The 9,193-nt window shown below is 47.5% G+C and overlaps 1 protein-coding gene across 1 annotated transcript in view; it reads right to left on the minus strand.

The window, feature by feature from the left end:
* LOC149439173 (uncharacterized) overlaps positions 1 to 7,428 on the minus strand; it is a 52,757-nt gene extending 45,329 nt beyond the window's left edge. Inside the window, exon 1 of the mRNA XM_089659363.1 lies at positions 7,358 to 7,428. The gene's annotated coding sequence lies outside the window, so the exon portion shown is untranslated. The remainder of the gene's footprint in view (positions 1 to 7,357) is intronic.
* Positions 7,429 to 9,193: the final 1,765 nt, after the last annotated feature.

Below are 9,193 nucleotides of genomic sequence, written 5' to 3' on the forward strand. Positions count from 1 at the left end.
GGACAGCTCCCTTGACAATTATTTGGATGATCCTACCTTGACCTTGTCTATCTTGAACCTTGAACCCCTTGCTCCTCCCATGAACTTCCTGATAAAAGCCATGTCTCTGCATTTCCGGTTTGCCAGGTTATTGTACCTTCTCCAGCCAATATCCCACTTGTCTAAGGTCAGTCACAAGCGGTAGTAGATGGGGATGAGGCAGAATCGTAATCAGGAACAAGCCAAAGGTCGGTCACAAACGGTAGTAGATGGGGATGAGGCAGAATCGTGGTCCAGGAACAAGCCAAAGGTCGGTAGCGAAGGTATAGACGGCAGCGGGAGAGACAAGCGGGATATTGGCTGGAGAAGGCACAATAATCTGGCAAACAGGAAATGCAAAGACATGGCTTTTATCAGGAAGTTCATGGGAGGAGCAAGGGGTTCAAGGTTCAAGATAGACAATGTCAAGGTAGGATCATCCAAATAATTGTCAACAGAGCTGTCCAGCATTCCAGGTGGCTCATCAAGAAGAAACATTGCCTATCACCACAGAAGGCCCAGGTTCAGACCCAGGCTCTGATGCCAGGTTTGGTTTGCTGAGAGTAGATTGAATCTTGTTTGACATTTGCAAAACCTTAACTTAGCAGTTAATCCCATTGAAGTCTATGGGGGTGGATCTTGATACTAAATGTTGGAAATTTTTTTTTTCACTTTATGTTCATGGAAAAAAGAATTAAAGCCAAAATTAATACACAGTGTACAGCATGACACGAAGCTTGAATCGCCAGTTTTGTCCAGTTTTCCAAAGAACAAGATTAAGTAACCTCACCCAATACAGGGCTCTCTCTCAATACCGATGACTTCTAAAAACATAATAATCGGTCATGTCAAGAAATATAGAAAACAAAAGAAGTCAACGGGTATATGTTACAAAATGAGGGGAGGTGACATCATCAAATAGATCAGGGGTTGCCCGATTAATTGATGATAGAATGGTATCATGAGAAGACTAAGTACCCTGTCGCTAAATCTTGTACCCTTTTAAATCCAAGAATGACCCCAAAAATGAGGATCGTTTGCAACTTATCCTCTCAGTCTCTAAAAAATTAGAATGTACAATATTCACTGCATGAGAGGACGAAGAAAGAAATATCCAGGAGAGAAGGAAACTGAAGATAATAAAAGAAGAAAAGAAGAGAGAGAAGAGAAGAGGGGGAGGTAGGGAGAGGGGACAGGGAGAAGTGGAGGAAAATCCCCGGTATACTCCCCCTTCCGGAGTCCTATCAAATGGTCACTAAACTCCTGTTGGTGCAGGAGAGCTTCCCATGGATTTTTCTGCATATTTGGTCCACCTGGTTCACATGGCCTCATGTTACCTAGATCTGAACAACCCCGGAAGCAAGTAGACGATTAGATTGGGAGGCATTGGCCAATTCTAGCTAGAGTGTAATACCACCAGGACACAACCTTATAGGGTTTCTCAGTTGACAGAACATTACAGGAGGATTTGTGGAGCATCTCCCATATCTTGTCCCAATCCTCAGGGGGGCTTAGAAGTTGCGAGGTCTCATTCCCATCACAGTCCATAGATCAGAGTCTGAGCATTAGTATTACCCAGAATAGAGAAGCATATCAAAGAAACAAAACCAAAAAATTTAAAAGTCAGCAGCTACAAATACTGTACCTATCCAGGGAACCAACGGCGACCTCACCCAGGTTGGTTCTTCACTAGTCTTCAGGTTTGAATCCCAACTGTGGGCAGCAGGCTATGCAGCTTTCGACTTCACAGTTGGTTGCCCAGGTCCTGCAGTCTTCTGTAACCTGTGATGTGTCCCAGAAGCCTACGGGGAGGGAGAACTTGCCTAGGCAATCGGAGCAGAAGTGGTAGCAGATACCTGTCAAAACTAGGTACCCGCCCCACCGCCAAAAATGACATGCCAAATATGGGAGAGAAGGGTAGGAGGAGGGTTTAAAGCTCAACTTTCAACAAGGGTGAAGTTCTGCTTTAAGAATAAGGCGTTGCAGCTTCTGAAGAACATGAGGCAGTACTAAGACCAGTATTACTCTAAATGGGTACAACTTCAGGAGGAACGACATTTTTATCACATGGATACGACCCGTCCAACGCAGGTAATTAGCCTCCAGGGGCGGACTGACCATTTGGAAACTCGGGCAATGCCCGAGGGCCCGGGGTCAGTAGGGGGCCCTATGAGATGCCCCTGGTACCTTTCATTGGTTTTTTCATAGGCTTTTTTGGGTCTTAGTGAGGGCACAGGGGCCTCATGATCCCCTATTGCCCAGGAGCCCCATGAGTTCTCAGTCTGCCCCTGTTAGCCTCGTACAGCGAACGATAAGAGGGTGTAAGGCAAATGCCCAGGTAGGAAATTGTGTTGGCCCATTGGCATGGAAATTGAGTCCGAATAGATTCATGCATGCTGTCCTCCAAGGACATATTCAGTGCTCCTCTCCGTCAAATCGATCAATCTGATTTAAATTTTGCCTAGAAGGTTGTTGTTTAAATTCCAATTCTGCCTCAAGGAGAGGGATATGAGCTAGCCTCTCTTTTTTACGTCTAAAAGTGATTTGCATTATATGGCCTCGGATCACTGACTTACAGTTGCAAGAAAAAGTATGTGAACCCCTTGGGATTACGTGGAGTTTTGCATGAATTGAACATAAAATGTGCTCTGAATGTCATCTAAGTCACAACAATAGAAGAACACAGTCTGCTGAACATAATACTACACAAACATTAGATGTTGCCATGGTTTAATTGCACATAACATGTAAACATTCACAGTGCAGGGAGGAAAAAGTATGTGAACCTTTGGACTTAATAACTGGTTGACCCTCCTTTGGCAGCAATAACCTCAACCAAACGTATCCTGTAGTTGCAGATCAGACCTGCACAACGATCTGGAGTAATTTTGGACCACTCCTCTTCACAAAACTGTTTCAGTGTAGCAATATTCTTGGGATGTCTGGTGTGAATCACTCTCTTAAGGTCATGCCACAGCATTTCAATCGGGTTGAGGTCAGGACTCTGACTGGGCCACTCCAGAAGGCGTATTCTGTGCTGTTGCAGCCATTGTTTTGTTGAATTACTTGTATGCTTTGGGTCATTGTCCTGTTGCATCACCCATCCTCTGCGGAGCTTCAGTTGGCGGACAGATGGTCGTACGTTTTCCTGCAAAATATCTTGATAAACTCTGGAATTAATTTTCCCATCAATGACAACAATCCGTCCAGGCCCTGAGGCAGCAAAGCAGCCCCAAACCATGATGCTCCCTCCGCCATGTTTCACAGTGGGGATGAGGTTTTGATGTTGGTGTGCTGTGCCTTTTTTTCTCCACACATAGTGTTGTGTGTTTTTCCCAAACAACTCAATCTTGGTTTCATCTGTTCACAGTACATTTTGTCAGTAGTGCTGTGGAACATCCAGGTGCTCTTTTGCAAACTTCAAACGTGCTGCAATCTTCTTTTTGGACAGCAATGGCTTCCTCCGTGGTGTCCTCCCATGTACTCCATTCTTGTTTAATGTTTTCCTTATTGTAGATGTGTCAACAAAAATGTTAGCATGTGCCAGAGATTTCTGTAGGTCTTTAGCTGACACTCTGGGATTCGTCTTTACCTCACGCAGCATTCTGCGCTGTGCTCTTGCAGTCATTTTTACAGGACAACCATGCCTAGGGAGAGTAGCAACAGTGCTAAACTTTCTCCATTTGTAGACAGTCTGTCTTACCGTGGACACATGAACATCAAGGCTTTTGGAGATACTTTTGTAACCCTTTCCAGCTTCATGCAAGTCAGCAATTCTTGATCGTAGGTCTTCTGAGAGCTCTTTTCTGCTCGGCATGGTTCACATCAGACAGTGCTTCTTGAAACCAGTAAACCCAAAACAGGTGTGTGTTTTTTAAGGGCAGGACAGCTGTCAGCAACACATCCAATATCATCACACTGATTGGAGTCAAGGTTGGCTAACTCCTGGCTCCAATTAGCTCTGGGAGAAGTCATTAAGCTAGGGCCTCACATACTTTTTCCTCCCTGCACTGTGAATGTTTACATGTTATGTGCAATTAAACCATGGCAACATCTGATGTTTGTGTAGTATTATGTTCAGCAGACTGTGTTCTTCTATTGTTGTGACTTAGATGATGTTCAGAGCACATTTTATGCACAATTCATGCAAAACTCCACGTAATCCCAAGGGGTTCACATACTTTTTCTTGCAACTGTATATGCTTCCTATACGTCACCAGGGAATCAACCATATTGAGATTGAGACTGAAGTATTCCTCCTTTAATTTGCAAGCCTTCTACCATACTAGAATGAGACAGTATGAAATCATTTAAGCTCCAAGTGGAAGTTGGAGGATTAAATACTAGAGTGTGACAGGTCACCAGAGTAGGGTCGTGATCAGACCAAGGTACCATGAGAATAGAGGTGGACATTTTGAGAAACAAAGTGGGAACTAACATGTGATCAATACGAGTGTGGGTTGCACGGGGATGAAAATAATAGGTGTAATCCCTAGCTAAGGGATGGAGTTCCCGCCATATGTCCACAAAACCCAAGCCCTCAAGGAGAGTTCCAAAGGATTTAGAGGGATCCTCTGAAATGATCTTATCTGTCAATGATCGATCCAGTTACAGATTCAATATGAGATCTGAATCGCCAAATAACAGCAAGATACCATTGAGATGCGACTGAATCACATCATAAAGGTGAGATAAATAGGGTATTTTTCGTTCATTTGGTGCGTAATACATGCAAATTGTGACCTCTGAAAATAGCTAGACCAGTGCTTGATCTAGGTTAGTGTCAGAGGAAAGTGTCGGTGCCAGTGTTGGGGTCGGTGTCAGGGTCAGCATTAGGAGTTGTGGTCAGGGTCTGTGTCAGGGTCAGCATTGGGATCAGTGTCAGTGTTGGGGGTGGTGGTCAGGAGCTGTGCGGGGGTCGAGGCCAGTGTTGTGGGTTGTGGTCAAGATCTGTGTCAGGGTCAGTGTTAGGGGCTGTGGCCTGGGTATATGTCAGGGCCAATGTTTGGTCAGTGTCGGGGTCATTGTCAGGGCCAGTGTTGGATGTTGTGGTCATGGTCTGTGTCGGGTAAGGGTTCTTGTTAGGATCAGTGTTGGGATCAGCATAAAGGTCAGTTTTGGCGGATGTGGTCATTGTCTGTGTTGGAGTTAGGGTCAGGGTTGGGGGTTGTGGTAAGAGTATATATCAAGGTCAGTGTTGGGGTCGGTGTCATGGTCAGTGTTGGGGGTTGTGGTCAGGGTCTGTGTTGGGGGTTCGGGTCAGGATCAGTGTTGGGGGTTGTGGTCAAGGTCTGTGTTGGGGGTCAGTCAGGGTCAGCGTTGGGGGATGTGGTTAGAGTCTGTGTCGGAGTCAGTGCTTGGGGACTGTGGTCAGGGTATATGGCGGGGTCAGTGTTGGATCGGTGTCAGGGTCAGTGTTGGGGGTTGTGTTTGGGGTCCTGATCAGTGTTGGGGGTTAATCAGGGTCAGTGTTGAGTGTTGTGGTCAGGATCTATGTCGGGTTCAGTGTTGGGGGCTGTGGTCAGGGTCTGTGTCGGGGTCAGTGTTGGGGAACTGTGGTCAGGGTCTTTGTTGGGGTCAGTGTCAGGATTAGTGTTGGGGATTGTGGTCAGGGTCTGTGTTTGGGGTCAGGATCAGTGTTGGGGGTTGTGGTCAAAGTCTGTGTTGGGGATCAGTCAGGGTCAGCGTTGGGGGATGTGGTCAGAGTCTGTGTCGGAGTCAGTGCTTGGGGACTGTGGTCAGGGTATATGGCGGGGTCAATGTTGGATCGGAGTCAGGGTCAGTGTTGGGGGTTGTGTTTGGGGTCTGGATCAGTGTTGGGGGTTAATCAGGGTCAGTGTTGGGTGTTGTGGTCAGGATCTATGTTGGGTTCAGTGTTGGGGGCTGTGGTCAGGGTCTGTGTCGGGGTCAGTGTTGGGGAACTGTGGTCAGGGTCTTTGTTGGGGTCAGTGTCAGGATTAGTGTTGGGGATTGTGGTCAGGGTCTGTGTTTGGGGTCCAGATCAGTGTTGGGGGTTGTGGTGAGAGTCTGTGTTTGGGGATAATCAGGGTCAGTGTTGGGTGTTGTGGTCAGTATCTATGTTGGGTTCAGTGTTGGGGGCTTTGATCAGGGTCTGTGTCGGGCTCAGTGTTGGGGGACTGTGGTCAGGGTCTTTGTTGGGATCAGGGTCAGTGTCACGATTAGTGTGGGTGGTTGTGGTCAGGGTTTCAGGGTCAGTATTGGAGTTGGTGTCAGGGTCTTTGTCGGGGTCAGGATCAGTGCAGGGGTTAATGTCAGGGTCAGTGTTGGGTGTTGTGGTCAGTATCTATGTCCGATTCAGTGTTGGGGGCTGTGGTCAGGGTCTGTGTCGGGCTCAGTGTTGGGGGACTGCGGTCAGGGTCTTTGTTGGGATCAGGGTCAGTGTCAGGATTAGTGTTGGGGGTTGTGGTCAGGGTTTGTGTGTCGGTTTCAGGGTCAGTTGTCAGGGTCAGGGTCAGTGTAGGGTTTAATGTCAGGGTCAGTGTTGGGGTTAGGTTGGATTTTTTAATTTAGTGTCAGTGCCAATGTGTTATATGTTGGATAAATTAAAAAAAGGTACAAAAAAAAAGTTCGACCTGTCATTGAGGGGTTAAAGTAAAGCTGTCAGTATAGTAAAGCAGGTAAGCTTTCGGGCAGGGGTGGACTGACCATTTGGAAACTCGGGCACTGCCCGAGGGCCCCGGGTCAGTAGGGGGCCCCATGAGATGCCCCTGGTACCTTTTTCATAGGCTTTTTTGAGTTTGGGCAAGGACACAGGGGCCCCATGATCCCCTATTGCTCGGGGGCCCCATGAGTTGTCAGTCCGCCCCTGCTGTCAGGTTTTCAGATTAAATGGCAGCACAGGTATTCTGCTTGCACCTTCATTGATATCGTCAGCCCACAACCCCCCACTGCAAAGTGCGCCCTCAGCCACCTACACCGAGGGGCACGCCTTCTGGAATCCAAGACTGACAACTTTCCGTTCATACCTTCGTAAATGATATCTGTGCAGCATGTGAATTCCTTCCTCCTCTGTCCTGAGAATGTCTCTCCTTAGGCATGTAGTAAAAATAACTAGCATTCACAGTCCACGATTTAGGCACTCCAGCTCTTGTGGAACTACAAATCTCCTGAGACCCATTGAGAGGCTGACCCTCAGAGGCTGAGGCCTGGCGGGACTTTTAGATGGAACACGACTGGAGTGCAGATGTTGCCTCCTCCATGAACACATTTTTTGGTTGGATTTTCCAGCAGAAACTTTAGCTTTTCTTACCTTCACAGAGCGTAGAGGACCTCTCGGCATAGTTAGGAATGAAAGATTAAAGATTAACTGTCTACTCACCATTGTAGAAACTTTATTTTCTGTCTACGGAAACTTTTTCCCTTTGCACACCGGCTGTAGGTCCTCTTCCTGGTTTGTGTGAGTGCTTACTGATTTCCATGCCAAACGTCTGACGTCATGACGCTTAAAGGAAAATACACAGCAAGTATAAGGAGTGTGGCAAACACATAGAGGATCCCATAACGTTGCACTAAAAGCGATTTTATTTTTATTATATCATGTGAGCGCGTTATATTTTGCTTAATAAATACTTTTTAACCGCCTCCTGCCCTCCATGTAAGGTAATGACGGGCGCAAGGTGGTTCTTTTCGTTCTGGGAGGAGGTCATATGATGTCCTACCAATCTAACCGCGCGTGCGCCCCTCCGGGAGCGTGCAGTGTGGTGATCGGTGATGCGCCCGCGGACACAGCGGATCACTGATCGATGGAAAGAGCTGAAGATGTCGGCTCGGTCATGTGATCAGCTGTGTCCAATCACAGCTGATCGCATGTAAATAGGGAAATGCCCGTTATCGGCATTTCTCTCCTCATGAGCTGTCACGCTGACAGAGGAGAGGAGAGCCGGTAATCGGCATTTCTCAGAGTGGACATGTACACTGATCATCAGTGTAGCCCCAGCAGTGCCACCTGTCAGTGCCCATCAGTGCCTCATCAATGCCACATATCAATGCCTATCTGAGCTGCCTTTCAGTGTCACCTATCAGTGCTGCCAATCAGTGCCACCTATCAGTGACAGTCAGTGCCACCTATCAGTGCTGCCAGTCATTGCCGCCTATCAGTACCACCTATCAGTGCCATATATGAGTTCTGCCTTTCAGTGCCCATCAGTGATGCCTGTCAATGCCCATCAAAGGGGCCATGTACACTGATCATCAGGGCACTGATGATCAGTGTGCCCTGATGATCAGCGTAGCCCCATCAGTGCCACCTGTCAGTGCCCATCAATGCCACCTGCCAGTGCCCATCAGTGCCTCATCAATGCCACATATCAGTGCCTACCATTGCACATCAATGCCACATATCATTGCCCATCTGAGCTGCCTTTCAGTGTCACCTATCAGTGCCAGTCAGTGCCACCTATCAGTGCTGCTGATCAGTGTCACCTATCAGTGCTGCCAATCAGTGCCACCTATCAGTGCCAGTCAGTGCCACCTATCAGTGCTGCCAATCAGTGCCGCCTATCAGTGCCATATATGAGTTCTGCCTTTCAGTGCCCATCAGTGATGCCTGTCAATGCCCATCAGTGCCCCCTACTAGTGCCTCCTCATCAGTGCCCATCAGTGCCACCTATCAGTGCCATATATGAGTTCTGCCTTTCAGTGCCCATCAGTGATGCCTGTCAATGCCTATCAGTGCCACCTACTAGTGCCTCCTCATCAGTGCCCATCAGTGCCACCTATCAGTGCTGCCAATCAGTGCTGCCTATCAGTGCCATATATGAGTTCTGCCTTTCAGTGCCCATCAGTGATGCCTGTCAATGCCCATCAGTGCCACCGACTTGTGCCTCCTCATCAGTGCCCATCAGTGCCACCTATCAGTGCTGCCAATCAGTGCTGCCTATCAGTGCCATATATGAGTTCTGCCATTCAGTGCCCATCAGTGATGCCTGTCAATGCCCATCAGTGCCACCTACTAGTGCCTCCTCATCAGTGCCCATTAGTGCCACCTATCAGTGCAGCCTATCAGTGCCGATCACGGCAGCCTCATTAGCGCACATCAGTGAAGGAGAAAAATCACTTATTTACAAAATTTTATAACAAAAACTAAGAAAAACATTTTCAGTGGTTTTTGGTTTGTTTAGCAAAAAATAAAAACCCCGAGGTGAATAAATACCAC

Source organism: Staurois parvus, unplaced genomic scaffold, assembly GCF_062004578.1.
Source record: "Staurois parvus isolate SC_StPar_1 unplaced genomic scaffold, SC_StPar_1.0 ptg001150l, whole genome shotgun sequence".
NCBI lineage: Eukaryota > Metazoa > Chordata > Amphibia > Anura > Ranidae > Staurois > Staurois parvus.